General features: G+C 35.4%; 1 protein-coding gene across 1 annotated transcript in view; it reads right to left on the bottom strand.

Annotated features, from left to right (window-relative positions):
* Positions 1-24,106, bottom strand: part of LOC137931038 (uncharacterized) — a 282,114-nt gene extending 258,008 nt beyond the window's left edge. The window contains exon 1 of the mRNA XM_068774431.1: positions 23,918-24,106. The gene's annotated coding sequence lies outside the window, so the exon portion shown is untranslated. The remainder of the gene's footprint in view (positions 1-23,917) is intronic.
* Between the last annotated feature and the right edge of the window lie 1,881 nt (positions 24,107-25,987).

Genomic DNA, 25,987 nt, shown 5'->3' with positions numbered 1-25,987 from the left:
TAAAAACGAAGAAAAAAAATATTGTAAAAAAACACTAGCGATACAAATTAGAATTAATAAAAAAAAAACATATTGTTTATTATCTGTCCTTGCATATTTTGCACTGTTAGAATTTAATGTCCTCTTGCATTACAATGACAAAAATTATGTTGATACATTATTTTTTGTACTTCAGTAAAAAAGGCATTGTAATAAAGACGTAAAAACCTTAAATATTTTTGCTCACTAATGAACTTTTACACCTATCACTAATCACTATATATACAAAATGATAATAAAAGTGAAGAATCGTGCAAAGCCTAGGGCTTCCTCAAAAATTTCTATGGAGTTATATACTATAATCACCACTCTTGCAGGTAGTCACGTGTGCGATCACAATTTTGTTTTTATGGTACGCACAGGAAGCTGCTGCCCATCCTCTGGAACTTGCTTGTGAGCAGAGGCAATCCTATATAACTTATTATTTAATGGAATCAGGCGCTACCTTGCGGAAGTCCATCCTAAGTAAGAAAAGGACCAATATTTAGCCACTTCTTGTGTCAGTTCAGTGTCTTATTATTGATTAGTTAGACTCTGTGTTTGGCACTAATCGGTGTAACATAACTCCTGAGGATGCCCCGTGGAGAGGTGAAACACGTGTTGAGTAATTTTGCGGTGGCGGTTGTGTGATTCGCATTGTTTGCCGCATACGCATTTATTAGCGGGCTTGCGGTGGATTTTGTTGCATGACTACCACTGCATGTGCGGAAGTGGCTAAATATTGGTCTTTTCTTACACATATAATTTATTAACAAAGTGTGAATTATACTTAAGACTGTCACGGGTTTCGAGTCCACGATTTACGATCGCAGATCTCAGTCCTCCACCGCTGGGTAATTGGGTTCAATGCAAAGACCATAACGCTCATTTTTAGACAGCGGCCGCCCGCTTCCTAACCTAGAACAGCGTGGTTGAACCGTGGTTGGATCCAGATCCTTCCTCGGCTCGCCTCTGGTCCACGCTGCCGTCAAGCCACATACACAGAACACCAACACAAACAATACCCAACTCTACACGGGTAAAGCGCTTTGCTACGTTCGAACTTCTTCATGCAACTGGTACGCGCCCGAACAGCTTTTATGTTTTTAAGTTCACGGATCCTGTGAACTCTGATGAATCTGTTAAAGCCTTCGGGCTATCAGCAACAACTTCAACAGAGAATAATTCAACGAAAAGAATATGTAAATTACAAATACTAAGAATAACAAGAAAACTGATAAAGATCTCTGAAATTCCGCACATGTATGAACACAAAGGAATCATCATTGCAAAACAATTGAGGCCATCGAGAGAATAATCAAAAGATATCTATTTCTATTAGCGGTACGTGAGATGTGGTACGAGTCGGGTACGTATATACCACGTACCGAGGGTTTCAATTCATTCGGAAATAAGTCGGTCAAACACTTGAGCGGGCAACGGGGGTGCGACCGAGGGGAGAGGGGAGGAGGGTGGAAGGTTGGTCTGTTCATCCCGATGCTACTTCGTCACAATGGATGGTGTTTATTTATAGATTGCCATTCGATTTGATTCTGTTTTTTACACCGGTTTTCCCTACATCTCTCTAAAGGTAACAAAAAGGCATACTACGTTGTTTATATATACCTGGAGTTCTTCACAATAATGCGAGAATCCAATAATTACTTGATATAAAGTCGAAAGAAGAATTGTAAGAGAAAAAATGCAAAATAAAAATAAAATAAAAAAAAAAAACGTGAATAAGAAATTTGAAGAAAGAGAGGCGATGCGTGTGAGACTTGTAAATAAAAGGAAGAGAACAAAAGAAAACGTGATGAATGAAACAAGATCAAAGATGATAGAGAAGAAAGAAAATAAAATAGTGACAATGAAAAAGTTATAGCTAAATAAATTTCTTGCCCCAAATACAACAGGGGGAACGAGATGGCATATAAAAAAAATTGTTGCACACTTATTATGTTAAATTGATGTAAAAAAGGTTGACATATATACCATGCCTTAACCAAGAACAACATAGAAACCAGAAGATTACTCCACAATAGATGACATATTACAATTTCAGTAGTAAATATATATAGTACTAGCTGATCCCGCAAACGTTGTTTTGCAAAAAAAATTGATATTTTAATTTACAAATAAAAAATAAGGGTTGATCGTAGAGAGGTGAAAATTTATGGTTGTATGTATTCTTATATGCTGTATCATAAAAAAATAAAAACAAAAAATTTCGTTAAAAAAAAAAAAAAAAATCTTAAGTGTGAACAACCTTTTTCACTTAGGGGTATAGAAAATAGATAGTAGCCGATTCTCAGACCTACTGAATACGCATATTAAATTTGGTAAAAATCAGTCAAGCCGTTTCAGAGGAGTTCAAGTTCGAACACCGTGACACGAGAATTTTATATATTAGATATAGGGTGTTAAAGTTCTGGAGTTAGCAAACAAGCGCACGTCGTCTCTTTACCTTGTTTCCCCACGATGAGAATATTATCATCGGACATAAGCCTGCCACATGAATTTCAAATGACATGTCATAAGTGACCTTCATTGAGCCACGACTAACATATGGTCTACTCACTGCAACTTCAACTAGCTAATCTTGTACAACGACACAGCCGAACAGAGCGAAAGGAAAAGACAGAAGAATTGTGGTAAGAATCAAACGAACGAGAGATAATATGATGTAGGAACGAAGAGAAGGAGAATAAAAATGTCCGTGAAAAGGCTAGTCCCTGTCCCACACCAGATAGGGGGTACGAGAGGCTCCAAATAGTGGGCCAAAAAGAAAACGCCAAACAGACACGAGTACTTCTAGTACTTGCACCATTTTAAAATATCAACAACGATGCTTACCCATGTGACAGCGATAGTACAGACTTTTCAACGCTTACTAAGACAGTTCCTGATTCGAATTTAAAAGACGTAACCACGTGACCCTATGCGAAAACCTTGATAAATAAGAAAAGGACCAATATTTAGCCACTTCCGCACATGCAGTAGTAGTCATGCAACAAAGTGCATGCCAAACACAGAGTCACTAATCGGTGTAACATAACTCCTGAAGATGCCCCGTGGAGGGGTGAAACACGTGTTGAGTGATTTAACGGCGGAAGTTGTGTAATTCGCATTGTTTGCCGCATACGCATTTATCAGTGAGCTGACGGGCGGTGCACTTTGTTGCACAAGTAGCACTGCATGTGCGGAAGTGGCTAAATATTGGTCCTTTTCTTACTTAGGATGGACTTCCGCAAGGTAACGCCTGATCCCATTAAAAAAACCTTGATATACATCCGTTCAACTTACCGGACCTCAAGAAAAAATCTATAAAAAAAATTATGAGTTAGCCCGACATATTGTCTTAGACCTTAAGGCATTTAACAGTCTGTAGCGCTTGGGCAGCGACTTCATGTAAAATAATATAGAAATGAATATATAATTGAGGTAAAATTCTTAAATTATATTGTTTATATATATAAATTTTAGCTATATTTAACATTAAAAAAAATTGTATATAATGAAACACTGTGATGACCCGCAGTTGGGAAAAGGAAGATCCGTATCAAATAGCAGCAATCCCTCTCCCAACTGTCTCCGTTCAGTTGACGCGAAAAAACACATTGTAAACAAAACACTAGCGATACAAATTAAAATTAAAAACAAAACCTACTAAACTAGCTTATCCATTGGCCTAAGTATACATTGGTCTACGAATCTCCTCATTATTCATTTGATTTCTTAACGTCGCACGAAACGTAATTTTAAAAACTGGACACTGTTAGGGTGTCATTAAAATAGATTAAATAGATTTAGTAAGCACTGTAATATGCAATAACGTGAGCCAAAAAAGTTCGGAAATATTAAACTTAGATATAAAAACAATATAGATAAAAAATCCTCAGAGAAATTCAAAGCATCGCACTATTTATGGCACATTGACTGCTAGCTTGATGTACAATGTCTTAATATTTCCTTTTTTAAACGGTTTTATTTAGTTCGACCCGTACGAAATTTGTTTATTTGGGTCAAAATTAGAAATTGAAATTTAAGCACCTTCCCATTGTCAGATTGATCTGAAATTTGGTACACACATGTAATTTAGATGACAATACAATATAATAAAATCAATAACATTATAAATCTAAGATGGCCGCCGATACAAAATGGCGGATTACATATTTTTCCTTAACCCCCTTAATATGGGTATCAAATGAAAGGGCTACATTAGTAAAACACAATGATTATGTCAAAATTTAAAATTCAAGATGGACGCCGTTCCAATATGGCGGACTAGGTACATATTTTTCCACAACCACCACAATATGAGTATCAAAAAACCGTTTAATTTAAAAGTTTTTTAAATGTATTTATTTATTTCGGCAACTGCTTTCACCTCTAATTTTTTTTAATGACTCCTGCTGTTCGGGACATCACCTACCCCTATCTTATTTTTGACAGGTTTTTTATTCCTGTTTTATTAATTTTTTTTTCACATCTTATTTATTTTTATGCTCTTTTATCATTCCTCTTCAGTTTTACCTTTTCTTTTCTTTCATTCTTTTTCATACCAATTTCAGTTCATTCATCGCCTCTATAATTTGAATGATAAAGAATGCCTATAACGAATGAATTACACAATCGCACAATGTATAAGTTTATATAAATAAATAATTTTTTTACCATAGATTTTTATATATGTACCATATAGATAAAGTGTACCATACGCAAATGAAGCTACAAATTCACACCTACAACTAAACATCCTGTATGTATGTTTACAATGTACTGTTTACATGGTAGTTAACTAAAATTTCGCTAAGTCTAGACTGAACTCCAGGTAAATACAAGCGTGCCGGTGTTGTGATATTATCTGAAATTGAGTTCGTTCCATCCTCCGCTAGACAATGTAGGCTTATTTTGCAAGTGTGATAATTATACCACGCGTGCTGGTTAGCAAACCACAAAAAAGGTTTTATATGATGCGTTCATTTTAAGTATCTGTGGTGTTCACGTGAAATGCCTTTATGTTACTAGGTACTTCGGCCACAATAGTTTTTAAAAGTTTAATATATTATTGTGTCTTTGAATTTCGAATTCATCAGTGAGATAGTCGCTGCCATTGACTTCGAGTCATAGTCATGAATAACAAAAAGTTTCTGTTGTTGTATATATAATATAGCGGCAGAAGGCGCTGTTCGTTGAGAGAAAGAGTCTATACCCGAGCGCCAGAAGGGGCTGTTCACTGAAAGAAATCGTTTATAGCCGAGCGTCGGAAGGCGCTGTTCGCTAAGAATAAGTGTCTATAGTCGAGCGCCAAAAGGCGCTGTTTGCTGAGAATAAGTGTCTATAGCCGAGCGCCAGAAGGCGCTGTTCGTTGAAAGAAGGCGTCTATAGTCGAGCACCAGAAGGCGCTGTTCGCTAAGAATAAGTGTCTATAGTCGAGCGCCAAAAGACGCTGTTTGCTGAGAATAAGTGTCTATAGCCGAGCGCCAGAAGGGGCTGTTCACTGAAAGAAATCGTTTATAGCCGAGCGCCAGAAGGCGCTGTTCGCTAAGAATAAGTGTCTATAGTTGAGCGCCAAAAGGCGCTGTTTGCTGAGAATAAGTGTCTATAGCCGAGCGCCAGAAGGCGCTGTTCGTTGAAAGAAGGCGTCTATAGTCGAGCACCAGAAGGCGCTGTTCGCTGAGAGAAAGCGTTCATAGCCGAGCGCCGGAAGGCGCTGTTCACTGAGAGAAATCGTTTATAGCCGAGCGCCAGAAGGCGCTGTTCGCAGCGAAAGGGTTAAAAATTTCTAAATTGAAAAAATAATTTCTTCTTTATAAAATCATTATTTAAATTTATAAACCAGATTAAAAAAAATAAAGCGGACCGAGAGCAGATGTGTTACAAAAGTACAGAGGTAACACGTAACACTAATGAAAAATTATTTAGTCACAACACAAAACGCGTGATCGGGTGCAGGTAATGTAATAAAAACGATTTAAGCCCATATAATTATGCAAATAAGTACTCAAATTGATGTGACGCGAGGTTTATAACTTAAAACATTGCATGCTAGGTTGCTTTCGTGTGAATAAGTACTAAACTATAACCTAAAAAACATTAAACCTTCGCAACTTCATCCTAGGTACTTTTTATTTATATATATATATATATATATATATATATATATATATATATATATATATATATATATACAACTTAGTTATTGAGACATTGCTAGGAGAAGAACAATAGTATAAAAAAAATAGTATACAATTAGAAAAGAAAGATATATTTGCAGAACGTAAGTAGAAGAAAGATAGATCATGTGAAGTATGACAGAATTTAATTGAATCAGGCGTTATTTTGCGAAAGCCCATCATCAGTAAGAAAAGGACCAATATTTAGCCACTTCCGCACATGCAGTGGTAGTCGTGCAACAAAGGGCACCGCCCGCCAGCCCGCTGATAAATGCGCATGTGGCAAACAATACGAATTACACAATTACCACCGTTAAATCACTCAACACGTGTTTCACCCCTCCACGGGGCATCTTCAGGAGTTATGTTAAACCGATTAGTGCCAAACACAGAGTGTGCGTGTGCGGAAGTGGCTAAATATTGGTCCTTTTCTTACGTATGACAGAATAGTATAGAAATAAAAAAGAAAAGAAAGTGAATCATTAAAAGATAAAAACATCCCTGCCCCATGAATAAGATAGGGGAACGATGGGTCCTCAATAGCGGGGGCCATATTAAAAAATAGTATAAAATAGCAGTAATGATTTCTCAAACAAACACACTGTTAGATTATTCATTTATATGTGTGTGAACAATTATGTGCGGGCAGCGCAAGATCGGTCATCATGGCGACCTTCGAGGGAGGCCTAGGCCTTACAGAGGGCGACAAAAGTCCAATTTAAACAAAATAGAGCCTACATCCAATAAATATGAAAATATATACGAATGAACAGTATGTAGTTATATACAACTAGAGTTCATTCACCTCTGTAAAAAAATTATAGGAAAAGAAATAGATAAAAATAAAGACTAAAAAAGTAAAAAATTGTAAACAAATAACACAAAGATAAAATAAAAGCAAAATAAAGTAATTTGGTATTGAATAAAAATAGAATATAAGTGAAAATGTGATATAGATTAAAAGAAAATGTAAAAGTAATGAGGAATGAATGAAAGGCGATACAGAGAGAAAGAGAAAGATAGTGGAATTGTGGAAAGAAAGAAATGAACGACAGATAATATGAAGTATGAAAGAAGGGAAAGAAAATAAAAAAAGGGTGTGAAAAAATAAAATAAATGTAAACAAAAAGTCCCTGTCCCACACCAGATAGGGGGTATGAGAGGCACCCAATAACGAGAGCCTTTAAAAAAAAAGTTATATATAACTATATTAACAAAAAAACATAGTCCAGTTTAATTTATTTCGTCTGTTCTTTCCTTGTCTGAGAAATTTCATCTGAATAGACGGAAGTATGAAGTGGCAGTAGTAGGTTTACATCGCTCGTGCTACGTTGAGGCCGCTAGGTTCAGTAGACACGGCGTGGACCACCACCAGTTGGACCGACCGGATATCGGAGGCCTAGGCCTTGCAGTGGAAATGGAAGAAGAAAAACTGTGTTAAGTATAAGATATATTAGGTATCTTTTAGCCTGTCGAACTTAACCATCGAGCTTTCGAATTCGAATGCCGGTCTGGCGTTAAAATCAGGGAGGATAGAATAGCCTCCCTGATAGGCGAAAAAGAAACTAGGTAAGAATTCCTCGCTTGTTGCAAGAAAATAGTTAAAAACGTTATACAAAAAAATAAAAATCCAAATATACAATAAGAAATGTGATAAAATGTGGTAAAATAAAACTCAAATGTGTTATAGAATGTATTATAGAAAATAAGTAAAAATGTAAAATAAAAATGTAAAATGAAAAAATGTAAAAAGAAAAGAGGAAAGAATGATAGATGAACAGAGCAAAAGGGTAAGAAAGTAGAAATGTAGCATGAAAGATAGATAATAGACCGAAAGAGAAAGTAAAATATGATAGAAGAGAGAGAAAATAAAAAATCATGTGAAAAATTAAATTGCAAATAAAGTCCCTGTCCCACCATAAATAGGGGTACGAGAGGCCCCCAATAGCAAGGATCATTATAAAAAAAAAAACCATCGAGCTTTTTGTTACCTTAGCTTTTATTAAACGAATATAAACTTTTTCTGTGGTCACTCTTAAATTCTATAGCATTAGTAAAAAAATATTTATACGATACTGTAAAAACTGTAAAGAAGAGAGTATGTTGAATAAAGAATTTTTTAATTTCAGAACCTTTGTGAGCCAGTTATTTAAATAAGGTTCACAATCGTTTATAAAAGCTCTGTGAATTAGGTTTCATTATAAATTTTAATCATGTGTTTTCGTGGTTTATTATATTACCTTGTATTATTTATATTGTAGGATAAAACAGGGTAACATTTTTCGAGTATTGTTTGGGGTCGTTAAATTAATTTGTCGGGATACTGAAGGGCCGTCTAAGCTGTCAGCGGCTCGGACCTCCGCCTGATGTTTTGTTATTTTGATTCCGCGATCAAGTTCATTTTTATGAAATTGTTTCGTCTATTTCGTTGGAGACATCTCTCAACGTTTTAACAATGATTGATCTGTGGGTACTTTGATATTCAATTACGCTTTATTTTTTTAAATGTATAAATTAAAATTGTACAGAAAACGCTTCTTATTAGGGATTACTTCATTCGCGTTTTTATTATAGTTCTAATAAGTACATACATAATAATAAAAGGATTCCAACAGTATCCAACCCAACATCCTTTATAAATGCCGTCGAATAGACTAATAAAAAAGTAAAATAGTAAAACCTGCTGTGACTGCGTAAAATGACGAAGAATTAAACATAGCTAAAATCATTTAATGGAATCAGACGTTACCTTGCGGAAGCCCATCCTAAGTAAGAAAAGGACCAATATTTAGCCACTTCCGCACATGCAGTGGTAGTCGTGCAACAAAGTGAACCGCCCGCCAGCCCGCTGATAAATGCGTATGCGGCAAACAATGCGAATTACACTACTGCTACCGTTAAATCACCCAACAAGTGTTTCACCCCTCCACGGGGCATCCTCAGGAGTTATGTTACACCGATTAGTGCCAAACACAGAGACTTTGTGTTCGGGCTGGCGGGCGGTGCACTTTGTTGCACGACTACCACTGCATGTGCGAAAGTGGCTAAATATTGGTCTTTTTATTACTTAGCTAAAATCACGAATGGATTAAAATGAGATGGGTTCGAATAGATAGAATCAAGTGACATTCAGGAATTGCTCGAATCGAAAAATAATGATTTGCCGGAAATCTACTCGGAGGAAATGTTAAATTCACAGCTCATTGAAGAAGAGGCTTCAACAGGCACTAGAAACGTGACATTTAATTTGAAAAATCTTAGCGAAGGTTTAAGATTGGCAAATGAGCTTTGAGATTTTATTTCAGTATTATTTTTAGAAGGCAAATTTCTAATGCGAGTGCTGCGTGTCAATGTTAAGGAGCCTTTAAAACTGCCGAGGAATTGTAAATTACATAATTCTTGAAACCTTTAATTCTTAAGATAAATAATCTAAATGTTGAAAAAAAAACATTAATTAAATTGACTTTTTTATATTGAGGGACCTGAAAGTAATGCAGTTTCTGTCGACATATTTTACCCACCTATCGGTTTTTACCGCTCCGGCATTGAAAATTTTATATACTAGATGGCAAAAGGTTGTTGATAACGAAGGTGAATATATTGTTGATTAAAAATAAAAACTTGTTAAAAATGTAGTCGTGTGAATTTAACTTAAAGCGACATTACTCTCCGGTTCCCCTAATATATTTCTTTTTTTTATTTTGTCACCAACGTATTCCATATAATCGCATATAAATGAACATTCCGTATTCACGGTGTGTATATTCGCGGCATATATGTATATAGTTAGAACATATATCCAGTGAATAAAGAATTTTTACTGTATTTATAAAATCGTCTGTGAGACGTAAGACTGCAGATTTTACTTCTGTGTTGTTATTATATTATATCCTTATTTATCGTTATACAAAGTAATTGGTTATAGATGTTTTAATGTTTAAAGCTTTTATATCCATATTTAATCACCCTGTATTAAAATAGATTGCACTCTGTCCTTTTTTACAGTTGCAACATACCTCTATTATACTACACCTATCCCCCGATTTACACGGTAGATACGTTCCTGAGTAAAACGTGTAAATCGAAAATTAAAAATTTTCAAGTCAAAACCGTGTAAATCGAAAAATTTGCAGAAAATGCATGATTTTGCTATTTGACAGTTGTTATTTTTTTTCAATAATTTTAGGTGTACACAGAAATAAAAATAAAATGCATTGACAAGTTAAAATATTTAGTATATTACGGAAAAACTGTTTTTTTAATATATTTATTACAATATTACAATATACATTAAAGAGAAGAACAAAAAAGAAATTAGTCTCATTCTTTTTTCGGAATCGAAGGTTCGAATTCACTTTCATCACTCAAAATTATTCGTGCCGATTCGATGTTTGAAGCAGAAATATTTACATTATGAGAGATGGTAATAAAATCGTTTATTAAAATAAAAAAAAAACTTTTTTGGAAAACCGTGTAAAAGCGAAAACGTGTAAAACGAGTACCGTGTAAATCGAGGGATAGGTGTACTACCATCCTTATACTACCTTACTTATATTATCAATTTACGTAAATCTATATATTATCATTGTTTTATGAAAATATTTTTTAGTCATAATTATGCATAAGTGCCATCTATTAGTCTCCTTTTTCTTTTTGGGCACCAATGGACGCCCACTGCAAGGCAGGCTTTCCCAAAAGATAGGTACGAATTCAAGCGACCAAAACTATTTCGATCTACCTTGTGGGGGACATATCAACGACGCGTCTACCTGCTCTACCATTCGAGAATCTTCCAGACCCAACTGCAATCGGTTGCAAGAGCGTCGTGCGTCACCCACTGCCAATTCTGATGAGCAAATCTTCAAGGAACATCTGTGATTTGGTTCTTCTGAATGTCATATCATAGTTCATTAGATCATTAATCTTATAGATGGCATTTAACATAATATAGCTTGTTTGTTTTTGTTACAATTATCTATATCCAACCTATTTACTTCTAATTGATTTGAGCCTTATTTTATATTAAATTAATATTAGCTTTATTTATTACATACTAATTTCTTATCTGTATATGTTATACTGTTTTTAACTTTCCTACTAATCCTCCTGATCTGGCAGCGACCAGCGCCGTAGTTTCACCAGGAAACCTTGTGCTACCGTTCCTGGGCAGTACACCCTTCATTATCTAGTCTATGAAAGCAAGAAGGTTTAAGCCTTTAGTATTTACTCAATACTAATCCTTATCTGAGGAGTGTAGAAATGAAACACTCAACAAAACTTGAGGATATTTTTGCATGACATACAATTAACGGCACAGGGTAGTTGTGTGAAACCGCGGAGAAATGAATCAGTGAGTTACATGCGTCCGGCGTCTGTCGGTGTCTGGTCACGTCTGCGCATGCGTCGGCTGTTTAGGAGCAGGTTCTTTTGGCGCACCCTCTGCGCCTGCGCATGACCCTAGTCCGCCTGCCACTAGTTGATCGTGGTGCTGGTACAGTGGTGCTAGTGTTGTGCGCACTTCACAAGTCTTCCAACTTGATCTCTCTTAATGGTTTAAATCATAAAGCGTAAGGACTAGAAATTTGGTAGGAATATTCCTTTCGCTAAGTAGAGATCAGTTAATAACAGATTTTACGAAGTTCTGACTACAACGTTGGTTAAGAAAGCGTTTATTGAAAATGTACAGTTAGTTATGTCTATAAGATGTTGCTTAGTTGTACACTTACATGTATATTATTGTTATTATATATTACGAAATATAAAAACTTAATAAAGTCGTAGACTCGAATGTGTACCAGCCGAGTTTGTACCCAAGTACAGTCGCAACGAGACCCGCTCCCGGACAAATGAACCGTGACCGGGTTAAACGTACGAGAAATGTACCCCGTCGACTTGTTCGCGCGAGTTAAAATAGTTGCTACTGCATTTGACGTGAGTACCGCTTTGTGAGGATTTATACACGCTAAACTGTTTGAGGAAATGTAATTACGGATCGGATTTGGATTTCGTTCCGACTGTACTTTTCGTTAAATTTGTTTAAAATGAATAATAATATAAATAAATGACTGGGGAACTTCTCCAACATAATAACTAATATAACCGTGGAAGTGGACGTGGGGTATGCCCTAAAGGTGATGAAAAGGAGCTGATGCGCTCCATAATTAGGTAGGTACTTTGAAGAGAATATCAACAAAGAAACAGCCTGTACCTGACTTAAACCGAAGCCTATAAACAAGTTCTCATTACCCAGGGTTATGGCACAGAGACAGATTGAAGATCGCTCACCGTCCACGAGGCTCAGGGGTTAAAGATCGAGGCAGTTAAACAAAAACACTCTTGGACTATATACAGTATCCACAAGATGCGATCGCAAGATTCATCGATGAGGCGAATATGGCAATAGCACAGATACTGGCGCATAACCTGAGGATGCCAATATGGAGTTTGGATGAGGAAATGATCACACTAAACGTAGTTTTAAAAACTGGATATTTTTAGGGCGTCGTTAAAATATATTAAGAGGCAGTAAACACTAAAAGTACTTACTTACTCAGCTGGCTCAGTGACCCAAAGTGGGTCTTGGCCTCCGAAGCGAGAGACTTCCACTTTCCTCTATCTTGCGCCATCGTATGCCATTGGTTGACATTCAATTCGCGCAAGTCTGCCTCAACGCGATCGATCCAGCGATACCTGGGTCTACCCACTGGTCTTCGACCCTTCGGTTTTTCCAGGTACGCTACCTTCACGCTCCGATCCGATCCCATTCGCTCCAAGTGACCAAGCCAGCGGATTCGTTGAGCTTTATATATATAATATATATATAAACGTATTTTAAACACTAAAAATGTGTGCAAAAATATTTGTCTTGAACTAGCTAATTACAACGTCTTATATATCCTGGAACTATAATTAAAAATTAATATAATTTTTATAAGGGGCTGTAATATAAGAGATGTAAAAAAACTATCAGGAGGACACATCGTGTGGTCACCGCAATGTTTAAGCGGTAAATATAAGTATACTAGTCCATGTTTATAAACATAGGAGCTTCGGAATCGTGGACACTAAACACTCGAACAAGATGTAATTCCATCGCGTCGAAATCGTGAATGGCCATAAATAAAGCACCTCGTCGGCCGCCTTCCCCGAACTCCTTATTTACTGCCCACATAAACGACTGCCTCGAAATAAACCGCCCGCTCAGGGAAATCGTATGTCAACTGCTTTGTCGCCTATCCACGTGTTCATTTCCAAGACGGCACGTGCTGTATCTATCTACAGTTATGCAGTCGACGTATTCCTTATTACTCAACAATAAGGTTGATTTTACTAAAGCTCATGCTGCATCTGACATTTGTAATATTACCTGTCCCTGCCAAACGTTATGCGGTTCGTATATACCTTGTTGCATATGTCACAGAGTTTATTATTGTGTGGCTAAAGTGAATGTGAGTTGTTTAAAACGAACTGTCAACTGTCAGTCACAGGAGAAACAGCCGTAGGCACACTGTTTCGCATGACCGCCCACGTGTTCAGATAGTCTCTTATAGACGAAGTATAGATAATAGATATTCCAGCCCCGATACAAATATTTGTTCAGGGCGTCAGTTAGTAGAATTCATATTAATTCGTATAAGAAATCTAATATCTTTCTCTTCGCTTCGTAAACTTTGTGACTTATTTCTACGCAACTGTTTCATTATCACGTGACCCGATAGAAAACCTCTGGAAACTTAAGTAAGAAACGGACAAATATTTAGCCACTTCCGCACATGCAGTGGTAGTCGTGCAATGAAATGCACCGCCCGCCAGCCCGCTGATAAATGCGTATGCGGCAAACAATGCGAATCACACAACCGCTACCACCAAATCACTCAACACGTGTTTCACCCCTCCACGGGGCATCTTCAGAAGTTATGTTACACCGATTAGTGCCAAACACAGAGCCTTAGGACTTATACTGCCAAGTAGCTGATATAATAAGGAGTAACTCAGGCTATGTATAAACTTTTTTTTTTTAATTTCACGCGGACCAAGTCGCGGGCACGATTAGTTTTTAATAAAAAAAAAAGTTTTTTTTTTTAAATAATTATTAAATTCAAATCCCATATTAAAAGTAATTTGACGGAAAGGCTTATTATTCAATAAACAAATGTTTAAATGACAATAATCATTGGCAGTGATGTCGCCTGAATATTTAGTTTTTATTTAGGCTACATCTGATAAAGTTTATATGTATAAATCTGTGATAAATTTTTAAAAAGGCATTAAAAATTTGTTGTTGTGGAGTTTCTTCCTGCTTCTTCTCCACAACTATAACACCTTGCAAAGTATACTAAAGTGAAAAACAAAATAGATTAAAAAAAAAGATGTCGATCAATAAGTGTCGTTGAATAAGTTAATTTTAACTTTTTAAATCTTTTAGTAGTTTTGATAACTGTAATATAAAAAAATTTTTCGTCAAATGTTCCTCGGCCGATATCACAAGACTGCAATTTCAGCAATGAAACGCAATAAATTAATTTTAACTTTTTAATAGTTTTAATAACTGTATTACAAAAAATTTTTTCGTCAAATATTCCTCGGCAGATATCACAAGACTTCAATTTCAGCAATGAAACGTGGTTCCTCAGGTAGGGTCTCTTTATCAAGTCCACGCTCAACTCATATATCCAGGAGGTCGTTTTCAACGGATCGTTTATAAAAACTCTGGGGCAAGCGTTTGTCCAATAGTGAACGTCTTTTAGCTGTCCGCATTATAAAAATGATCTTTTAAAACTAAACAACCCCTGTCGATGTAACCACATTTTTATATTTAAAAAAGTCTCGCGTGCTAGCTACATATAAAATATACAGACCATACAAAAAAAAGAGAAAAGAGATTCTTATTCATAACAAAAAAAAATTATTCAGAAAAAAAATATTACATAAAATTAAGTGATCTCCAAAACTAAAAATTCCCTGACGATGTATTCACATGTGTATATTTAAAAAAGTCTTGCGTGCTAGCTACATATAAAATATATATCCCATACAAAAAAAAAGAGATTGTTATTCATAACAAAAAAATTTTATTCAGAAAAAAAAAATATTACATAAAATTAAGTGATCTCTAAAACTAAAAAATCCCTGTCGATGTAATCACATTTTTACATTTAAAAAAGTCTTGCGTGCTAGCTACATATAAAATATATATCCCCTACAAAAAAAAGAGATTGTTATTCATAACAAAAAAATTTTATTCAGAAAAAAAAATATTACATAAAATTAAGTGATCTCTAAAACTAAAAAAATCCCTGTCGATGTATTCACATGTGTATATTTAAAAAAGTCTTGCATGCTACATATATAATATACAGACCATACAAAGAAAAGAAAAGGGATTCTTATTCATAACAAAAAAAAATTTATTCAGAAAAAAATTATTACATAAAATTAAGTGATCTCTAAAACTAAAAAGTCCTTGTAGATGTATTCAAATGTGTATATTTTAAAAAGTCTTGCGTGCTAGCTACATATAAAATAAAGGAAAGAGATTCTTATTCATAACAAAAACATTACATTCAGAAAAAAAAAATTACGTAAAATCATCAGTGACGTCACAACACAATGAGATGTTGAAAATAATTATAATACATCGATACGGCTATGCAATCATAAAAGAAGTACATTGAACTGTAGATAATCGGTTACAAAAAACGCAACCGAAATAACCTAGCAATGTAAATAAACATAAAAAGAAATACCCATTACATTCATAGTGCGGGTATATAGTTTCTCATGGTTCGTGTACCCGATACCGGATTATTTAAATCTCATCTAACGTTTGGTACGTACCAGAGCACAGCGTATGGCTCAGCCGACTTGATTTGGTTCGCTTTGCTCTTTTTGTTTCTTCGTCTGCCGGCGCCTCGGTTTTTCTCAGTGCATTAATTTTTATTACGAATTATTTATTACTTTACGATTGTCTGTTAGTTCTATTGCACTGTTATTAAATGTGTTATACATGCATGTATTCTGAATTTAAATTATGGTTGCGTAATATTATTAATACAGAGGTCTTTGATTAGTGGCGTTACCAGTGATGACGTGTGGATCTAAGACGTTAAGGTGAGTTATATAAGGCTTAAGGTCGAGCAATGAAGAAGGGTTTGTTGGAGGCTTCACTGCTGAGGTAGGATTCGAATGAATATGATATTTTTCGTCGCATTGCAAACATCCTTTACGTGTACTGTAATAACATAGCATCGGTAGTGAAAAGTGGTTGTATGCAAGGCCATAGACGTCATCTTTGGGGAAGAAGGTCTATATCTTGTAGTGGGCTGTTATCATTGAGTCTGCAAGATGCTTGAGAGTCGACCACTATACATCCTATACGTGTACCAACAATATAGCAAAGTTGCCGAAAAGTCGTCAAACGCAAGCGGCGCAAAACAAAAAAATAATAAAAAAATAAAGGTGCTCTTTGGGGAAGGCCGATATCTTGCAGTAGAATGTTATTGACATAATGATACTAATATCTATAACTTCTATAAGTTATATATATAAGACATCTGAATATATAAATATATAGGCTGACAAAACGTCACATAGGTAGTGTGGGACAGAGATAGTGCTCAACGAAACCGATTTTAGCCGATTGTCTCTTTCCAAAGTTCGAAGTGCAATATTAATCACCGAGTACTGTACAATGTTATCTTTAGCATCAGAAGGCAACATTTTAGTAATACTCAGTTTCATAAGGTAACATTTTATTATATTAATGAGATAGAATCATCGGCGAATATAAAGCTCAACGAATCCGCTGTCTTGGTCACTTGGAGCGAATGGGATCGGATCGGAGCGTGAAGGTAGCGTACCTGGAAAAACCGAGGGGTCGAAGACCAGTGGGTAGACCCAGATATCGCTGGATCGATCGCGTTGAGGCAGACTTGCACGAATTGAATGTCAGCCAATGGCAGACGAAGGCGCAAGATAGGGGAAAGTGGAAGTCTCTCGCTTCGGAGACCCAGACCCACTTTGGGTCACTAAGCCAGCGGAGTAAGTAAGTAAGTAAATGAATCAAATGGTGACATTTAAAAATTATTTTCTTAGATCCATGATATATTTATCAATATATTTTAGCATATATTAATACATCATTTAGTTCAATTAAACTGTCACTGGCCATAAAGAATATTATCTATGTTCTATGTGCACAGCCATTTGACATTTTTCTCATTTACTAAAAAAAATAGTATATATGTAACCTTTTGTTCCTAACCTGCTCAAATGCGAACCTAATCAATGAAATAACAAGGAATAAATATACAGTAGATTTGTATGCGGTGAAGGTAGGAGCGAAGGATATTGCAACGAATTCTGTCTATTACCTGGGTAAGAATTTAGGCCCCTTAAAAGCGAAGATCACTCGCTAGTGCTTTTTATGCACTTTTGAGAAATGAAAATGTTTCTTAAGTTTTTTACTTTACGTACTCAGATATTAAATGTTAAAATAAACCAAACGTAACATTACTATATTTATAAATCTGTTTATATATTTTATTAACAACTCTGTAAATTTAACTATTCTCGGTATTTAACCCTTAGTAGCCTGATTTACGAAAGTGATTTTTTTTAATATTACTGTATTTACTTGAGGGTCTAGATGAAGGGAAAAATAGATTTTTTTTTTAAATTTCGTTGAAAAGAATATTATACAACAGTAAAATACATACAGCCAACCTATAAAAAAACTAATAGTAATGTGAACATTCGGTTTAAAAGATTGGTATCAAAATTGAAACTCTAGGTTATTAAGGGTTAATTTTGTTTTTCCCACTGTTGGAATACCGGCTGCTTCACGAGCACGTGGACAATTTATACTGAACCAAGTTGGATTGCATATTAAATATTATCAGATAGATTTAATAATAATGTTTTTATTCAATTATATGAAGTATCAGGCTGTCGAGAGATGAATCTGCGACCTATTATAAACTACAGCACCTTCGTAGAGTGTTATCTCTATCACACGAAATACAAAGGTAGTGTGGGACAGAGATAACGCTCTACGAAGCCGAAATTAGCCGATTGTCTCTTTCCAAAGGTCGATGTGCAATATTTATTGCCGGTTACTGAACAGTACTTAGTGGTTAAGAAGAGCTTTTTAGACTAAACTTTTCCTGTTGCCCAAAGGGCATTTACGTTGGCGCCCAGTCTAAAGCGTCTTTTAAAGTAGTGAATCTCGTGAGCTTCCAGGAGTACCACGGCTCAGGCCGTTTTACCGTATTGATAGGCCACAAAGGTCTTACATTGCTTCGGTGAACGCTTTCATAGAGTGACTAACCTCTAAGTATTCTAAGCTATATATTTTTCTATTAACTAAGAAAGGAACTTATATATAGTTACTCCCGCTATGCAGCAGTAGTCGTGCAATAAAGCGCACCGCTCGCCAGCCCGCTGATAAATGCGCGTGCGGCAAACAATGCGACAAAAACTACCACCGTTAATCTACTCTATACGTGTTTCACCCCTCCATGAGGCATCCTCAGGAGATGTTAGACCGACCAGTGCCAAAAACCGATTTTATGTATATGGGTAAATACAACTAAAATTTATACATATTAACAATACAGTTTGGAAGTTTTACTCAATTATATATTAGTTGGTACATTATTTTATTTCAAGTCGCTGCCCAAGCGCTACAGACCGTTAAATGCCTTGAGGTTTAGGACAATGTGCCGGGCCAACTCATCATAAGATTCTGCTGTAGATTTTTTCTTGAGTAGGTACGGTAAGTTGAACGGAGGTATATTAAAGTTTTCATATAAGGTCACGTGGTTATGTCTTTTTGATTCGAATCGGGAGCAGTGTCTGAGTAAGAGATTCAAGATTACACCCCAAATCCTATACAGATAGGAAGAATTCGCAAAGCTCCGAAATCTCTTCTAGTCCAAAAATACAGTGACGATAGACGAATTCGAGTCGTCGTCACGATGGGCCTCATAAGAATGCTAAAGGTAAGAAAGAGAGACGGCTATGCTCGCTGCGAGATAGAATTACGTAGCTCGAAGAACTGCTCGTATGTGAACATAAGGTCACGTGGATTCGAATCGGGAACAGTGTCTGAGGAATTTGTGAAATATGCCTTGGAGTAAATACACATCACGAAGGACCAGCAAATTATAAGCTGTTCTATTTACTTCGTGGCCTTGTATTAGCTGCTAAAGTATCATTCCCGGAAAAGTAAACAAACGCTTCCTTTGTATTTATTTCATCTAGCAAAGAACATTTCGGGCTAGCGTTATCCGAAATATTCCGTAGCGCTTCGCATCCCATCCGCATCCGGTGCGAGGAGACACCGTTTATCAATCGGGCATCCGAATTTACAATTCCGGAATGGATTTCCATTGTTTACCGGGTACGGACGGCGGTATCACAGCATAACCTGGACGGAATTCTCGCTGTCCGGATTCGGCGATTTGCCTTACGGAGCGCACACCCGTATCACTTACACTAACTTACTTTATACACCAATCTCTTTATAACACGATACTTTTATAAAGTTTTCGTGTCATTTAAAAATCATTTTTTAAACATGCTATATATTATAGATGTCTCCTGGCAACTGCAGAATCTGCAAATCCCATTTGGGCAGCAGACCAAGTCAGATAAAAAAAATAGCTCTATGACGTCATATTGAGTACCACCTGTTCGGATATACTAAAGCATTTTAAATCGAACATATATATATATATTTTTTTTTAATTCCAGCAACAGAAGCCTACTGAACATAGTCTGATTTTCTATCGTAAAGAAGCCTAAAAGGTTTACTAACTTGATGGAGTCGAATCTTTATCACCATCATCATATCAGCAGATGAAGGCCTATTACAAGACATAGACTTCCCCGAAATATCGCAACGATGATTGACAAGCATACAGCAACCTATGTTCCTCTACAATAATAGAGGTCTACTCAAGATTCTTAGGTGGTTTAATTCCTTTTTACTTCTGGTGGAATCGTTCGCTCCCTCAACTTGTCAAGTTGAAGGATGTCATTATAAGTGATCTCAATCTGATTCTAGTTGTATCAAATTTGGCTTTTATGGCATTCTTCTCATGAGTTACACAAGATGTTACGATAAAAGATATCATGTTGATGACAGTGTGAATCAAAATAAATTGTGTCAACATAATTAAGATTTTTTTTTTAAATTTAAATTTAGAATGTTCTTATTTTCACTTAAAAACAAATGGAGAAGACTACGCAGCGACATTGAAATAAAAATGAGGAGGTCCGAGGAAAAACTGCACGTGCAGGCCGTTGGTGCCGAAAAATTCTATAGTTGTGACCAGAAGGCGGTATAGGCAACGTGGGTAGGCTCGCCCCACTAAGTGGACCAAAGACACAGAGTGGAGAAGGATCCAACATCAAGGTGATGTTTGGGGAAGGCTTTTGCCTTGCACTGGGCGTCCATCTGCTGAAAAGAAGAAGAGGCTTCTCTAGATGGACCTGCGATATAATTAAGTTGATAACATATAATGAAGTTACTGAATGCGAGCAGTGGAAAATCGATCATCGAGGCGATCTTTGGAGGAATATTCAGCCTTGTAGTGATGAATAAAGGATTCCGAATATAAATTCTCTTTTCCACTAGTCTTTTAAATCCTAGACGTGCGGATATTAAAAACAAAACAAAACTATTTGTGGATAGGTAAAAAGATACGGGTATTGTAAAGGAAAACATCGTACAATGTAAATAAGCTCCTAGAATACACTCAGTGTCCTCTCGTGATGTGTTGAATGCGGGTATAAAACTCCACATTTAATGGTTTCTTTACTAAATTTCAAAATGCTAACATGCAAACATATGGTGACAATTATATCATAAGTATTAAGGATTGCCAATTTTCATGATAAGTGTCCTTATAAGAAGGCTTAAGATCACCCAGAGAGCAACGGAGAGGACTATCCTTAACATTTATCGCAATATCAAATCATAAATGAGGAGATCCGAATAAAACAACCAAGCTTTCTGACTTAGTTTGATGAACCGCTAGTGTAGTCTCGGACCTTTGGACGGTAGACGCTTTGGAGGACCTCTTGTGCTCCCCTTCTATGTGTAAAAAAGGGCATTATTTACAAAGTATTTATCTTTCTCAATTTTTTATATCCAAGCTCCTTTTTGGTCCTTCTTAAGGTCTTTTATTCATTCCTATGTTGTACTTTTCATTCTCTTCCATTCTTTCCTGTTGTACTTTTCATTCTCTTCCATTCTTTTCCATTCCTTGTTACCTATCATACACAGTCTCTCTTCCTTCGCTTTCCCTTCAGAATACTGTAACAATTCTAAATAATTTTTGATCATTATTTTACAATTTTTATATTTATATATGTTTTATTTTGCATCCATTATTTTATTATCCCTTACATTTCTATATCACAATTTTAATTTCTATTTTTCACAGTTTATTTGCAATATTTATCTCTCTTCTATCGACTTACGTCTTATTCCTTTTCATTACTGTTCTGATTATCCTCGTACAGTTCTCCAGAAAGATCTGGCCTCTCTCTTGGCTAACTTGTGAGGCGATGGTACTTCCCTCTTTTCTTTTCTGCAGCCGAAACTGGCCAACCGTTCGTTCGGCGCCAAATAAGGGAACAAATTTTGAAGTAGCTGGATGTGGTAAGTGCAAGACAGGCGACGTTTTGGTGGAAGCCTATATCTTGCAGCGGATATCTAACAGCTGATATGATAGAATTAATATCTGTCTGTGCGTGTGTGTTGCTTATTGTGATAAACGTATCTTTTTAACTACTGCAGTACTGTCCAATGGAAAGTAAAGGATAGGTTAGTATTGAAAGAGCTTAACATCGACTTCTTGAAGACGTTTCAAGAATGAGACTAGGTTCAGAAATGAGACGACAAAGAAACTTTGTTACTGTAAAGTTATAATTTTCCAAAAAAAAATGTTATTACAGTTCTGTTTTTTTTTTTGGCCCTTCATTGCCAAAAGCTTCCTATTTTTTTTCAAACAAGTTGCAGCGTGTTTCTGTCTATCATTACAGATGGATTATTCACGATAACATTAAAATATAAAAAAATATATATTTGTACTCATAATAATAAAAACAACGTGTATAAAAAGTATTAAATTTTTTTTAATTAAAATTATTAAAAAATTGGTGACGTAGATTATTTAAAATTAATTATCTGTGGTCAGTCACTAATATATAACAAAAAAATTATAACAGAATTTTTAATTGTTGAGTTAATATAATTATATAACAATTATTGAACATTTCAATTGTTATCGACCATAGGTTTTTCAATAAGGGCGATACAGCCCCCTAGAGACCGCTGAATGTATTCGTGGGGGCTGAAGGAGTCCAAATAGGGGCATTATAAAATACTCACAAGGTGGACCACCAATCAAGGTTACGCGAAGTCCCTGGATGTGGTTAGAAACTGCCTTTATCCAGCCTTCATTCTATCCAGCATGGACATCCTATGCTGATATTGCCGTACCGTCGTCTTCACTCCAGAACTTTGAAGACCAGAACCCATTGGCCATCTGTTCTGAACTCTTTATAACCTGCCTTTACCATTTCTAGACAATCCTCTAGACTATGAATCTAATTCTGATTCGATTTCGTAGAAAAGTCTAATTTAGTAAATAATTAAAAATATTTATGTGATATAATTATTTGTATACAATTGCGCATTATTACACAGGTCTATTTGTAAAAATATTAAACACAAATCATAAAATAATTTTAATATAAATTAAAGTATCAAGAATCTTTTTCAAAGTTTGAAAAACGATACATTTCAAATTAATAAATATAAGTTATCGTGAAGGTCCATTTCTCTCGAAAAGCAATCAAACGATTACATCGAACACAAATTCGCTTATTGAGTTTATATCGAAACGCCATCAAAAGGAAGAGCAAGCAAAAGAACGGAAATAGTCAAAGAATTCTTTTGTTGTCTCCGGAAATGACGTTTGCGGTCAAAATCATATTTTCTATACAGGATACACAGAATTTTACGAAAAATATAACCCGGGAAAGTCGCAACTGGTTACAAATCAGTTCGACTTTTTCGAGGATAAAAGCTTACAATATAAAAACTTCGTCAAATTTTAGCATCCATTATTAAAATTCTAATTAAAAATTTCTTAATTCAGCAAGAATAGAATAAGTTGAGATTCAGTCAGAAACTTAAAGTTTAAAATATTAAATAAAATTTAATAATGTTTCATGTATCAACCGAAATGAGTCAACAAACCAAGTTTCATTTCGATCAACTAAGAACTCTGAAACACTAATAAGATGCTTTCAATTTTAGATTAAAACTAAGAAATGAAAGCCTCTTGTAAAACTATATATGTGTACATTCAGACCCATGAACGATTTAACTAATTATTAAAAATTGCAAAATACCTATTCACAGACTAAAAAATTAACAACATAAAATGCAACAATTATTTTTGATTTATTCGTTTGTATCGCAACTAATCTAGTTTCGGATTTAGGTTTCACATAAGTAAATTAAATTACTATATTTCACACAAAGAGAAATTATGAGTTGTATTTACTGTGTCAAAATAAACCGTCTATTTTTGTGTTGTCTCTTGAATAATATATATCTCTGTTAAACATGTAATTAAAATTAAAACTAAAATAAGTTTTTAAAACTATATATAATGTGAATTATATTCGTTAGAACTTACCTTTATAACAGCACCGAATCGCATACGTAACTGCCAAAGTACATATACGGAATAGCATGTATAAATTAACTATGGAAGGGTAACATCCAAATGCTGTAAACATTAAAATTTGCAACACAAATCGCACTGCAGTATCGAGTGCAGAGGTTTTTGTGAGGTTAAAAGAAACAGAATGATTAGCATACAACACGGCTTGCACTCGCGAAGCTACCCGGTTGGGAGACGGTATCATACACGACTTTGACAACACATTACCGATTAAAAGCCACAGTTACGGCCGATTTATCGCCATACAAAACGTTGTTTCATATTCAAGATTCCGTGACGCTGGGCGAAAAGATTCTCATCACTTCAAACAACAGGTCCATCATATACATCACGGAAACACACTGTCGTAAAAACAAAACATCACTTTAATACATTGTTGATAAATGTCAGTAGGTTTTTAGTTTATTTTGTTGTATTTTTGTGTGGGATGTGATGGAGAATGAATTAGAACACGTACGCAACGGGACCGCGCATTCGGACGACTGGAGAGAAATATTACCCCAGGCGAGGGGTTTCGGCCCGGCCGGCGCGGCGTGAATGCGTTCCGTTTCAACATTTTGCTATTGATTGTAGCCCTTTTTTTTTGTTTAACCAAAATATTATTCCTTCACCGATTAAAACGAGAATCAACTGTTTCGATTTAATTATGTTTCGAACTGAATTCAATGAGAAATGATATTACAAAGACTTCATAAATGAAACGAGTATTTTCGTTTCCCGCTTAAATTTGATTTGTATTAAATAACTTCTAGTATTTATTAACTTCAAAATGAACTAATATATAGATATTTATGTCCGAGAAGAACATGTAAATGTATGTTATGAGTTTTTTTTTCTTAGATGAAACAGAAAAAGTTTTGATTTTAAAAATATATGGACAGAAGAGAAACCGTGGCGCCATCTGGTTTGATTTGTCACGTTTCATAAAGGGAAGCGACGCACTTCTCGCATGCCCCATTGCATATATCAACCAAAATAAGTAGAGCCAAGCTATGTCTCTCATCGTTTGATACGTTGTATGTATTGCGTGTCATTCGTCGTTGGTTTTACGGTATGAAGTGGGGCTGCAATTTATGTTCAATCCAGAAAGGGAAGAAATGTTCGGACGTCAGTTATATTGACATTTAACTGAGCAGTAATGAAGGGCCGCGACGGTTAAAATGTATCGAGCCGTTAAATTTAAAAGCTCACACTTTTGTTCTGGAATAATTCATTCTAATTGAATTTACGAACTCTTTACGACCGTTTTATATCCATTACATTATGTCAAGTGTTTGATTCTTTCAGTGAAATGCAAAGTTGTAAGTAACTACAATAAAGTGATGATAGCTTTAAAGTTAATGTCTTCATTATTAGTATTAGTTATCTATCTAATGCGCGGTAGAGCAGTTTCGGTCGATCCAAAAAAAATTGCAGAGTTCTCAACGAGTTTTCAGGATTTGAAAAACAAAGTATGAGTTCGTTTTTAAATTGGAAATTTATTTTGTTGTGTATTAACGATACAGATCTAAGTCTCCGAGTTATGTTTTGTATTACATCGAATACTTCATAACGATAATAATTTCAATTTATAAGAAAACGTGTGAAAGTTTCTCTGTGTAAATTAAACAAGTAACAGTCGTATAGAAACAAAAAAGTGAAATAAAAATAAATAAGAAAAATTGTAAAATAAAAAGACCATTGAAAAAATTACTACTCAAAATGTATTCCAATTCTTACGCCTCCCAATCGTGTGGAGTCCACTTTTAAAATGATCCCTTTAACAATCAAATTGCCGCTCTGTGGGGCGTGGGCCCTACGTTGGGAAACACTGAGATAGAGGTTTACATGTGGCAAAAATTTTAAATTAAAGACGGACTATCGTATATCCTGTAAAATTGTTCCTATTTAAAATATGGTGCAAAATATAATGGGAAAGTCGAATGTTCTAGATTTCAGTGCTAGCTTAAACCACATCACTAGCTACATAATACAGTTTGTACTTCGTATTAACACCCCTTTTTTAAAATCAATCATATTCGT

This window comes from Battus philenor, unplaced genomic scaffold (assembly GCF_028537555.1).
Source record: "Battus philenor isolate CCGP_79_NKW_IND1 unplaced genomic scaffold, ilBatPhil1.0.hap1 SCAF_7, whole genome shotgun sequence".
Lineage (NCBI taxonomy): Eukaryota > Metazoa > Arthropoda > Insecta > Lepidoptera > Papilionidae > Battus > Battus philenor.
The sequence above is the reverse complement of the archived record's forward strand: the minus strand, read 5'-3'. Positions and strand labels throughout refer to the sequence as shown.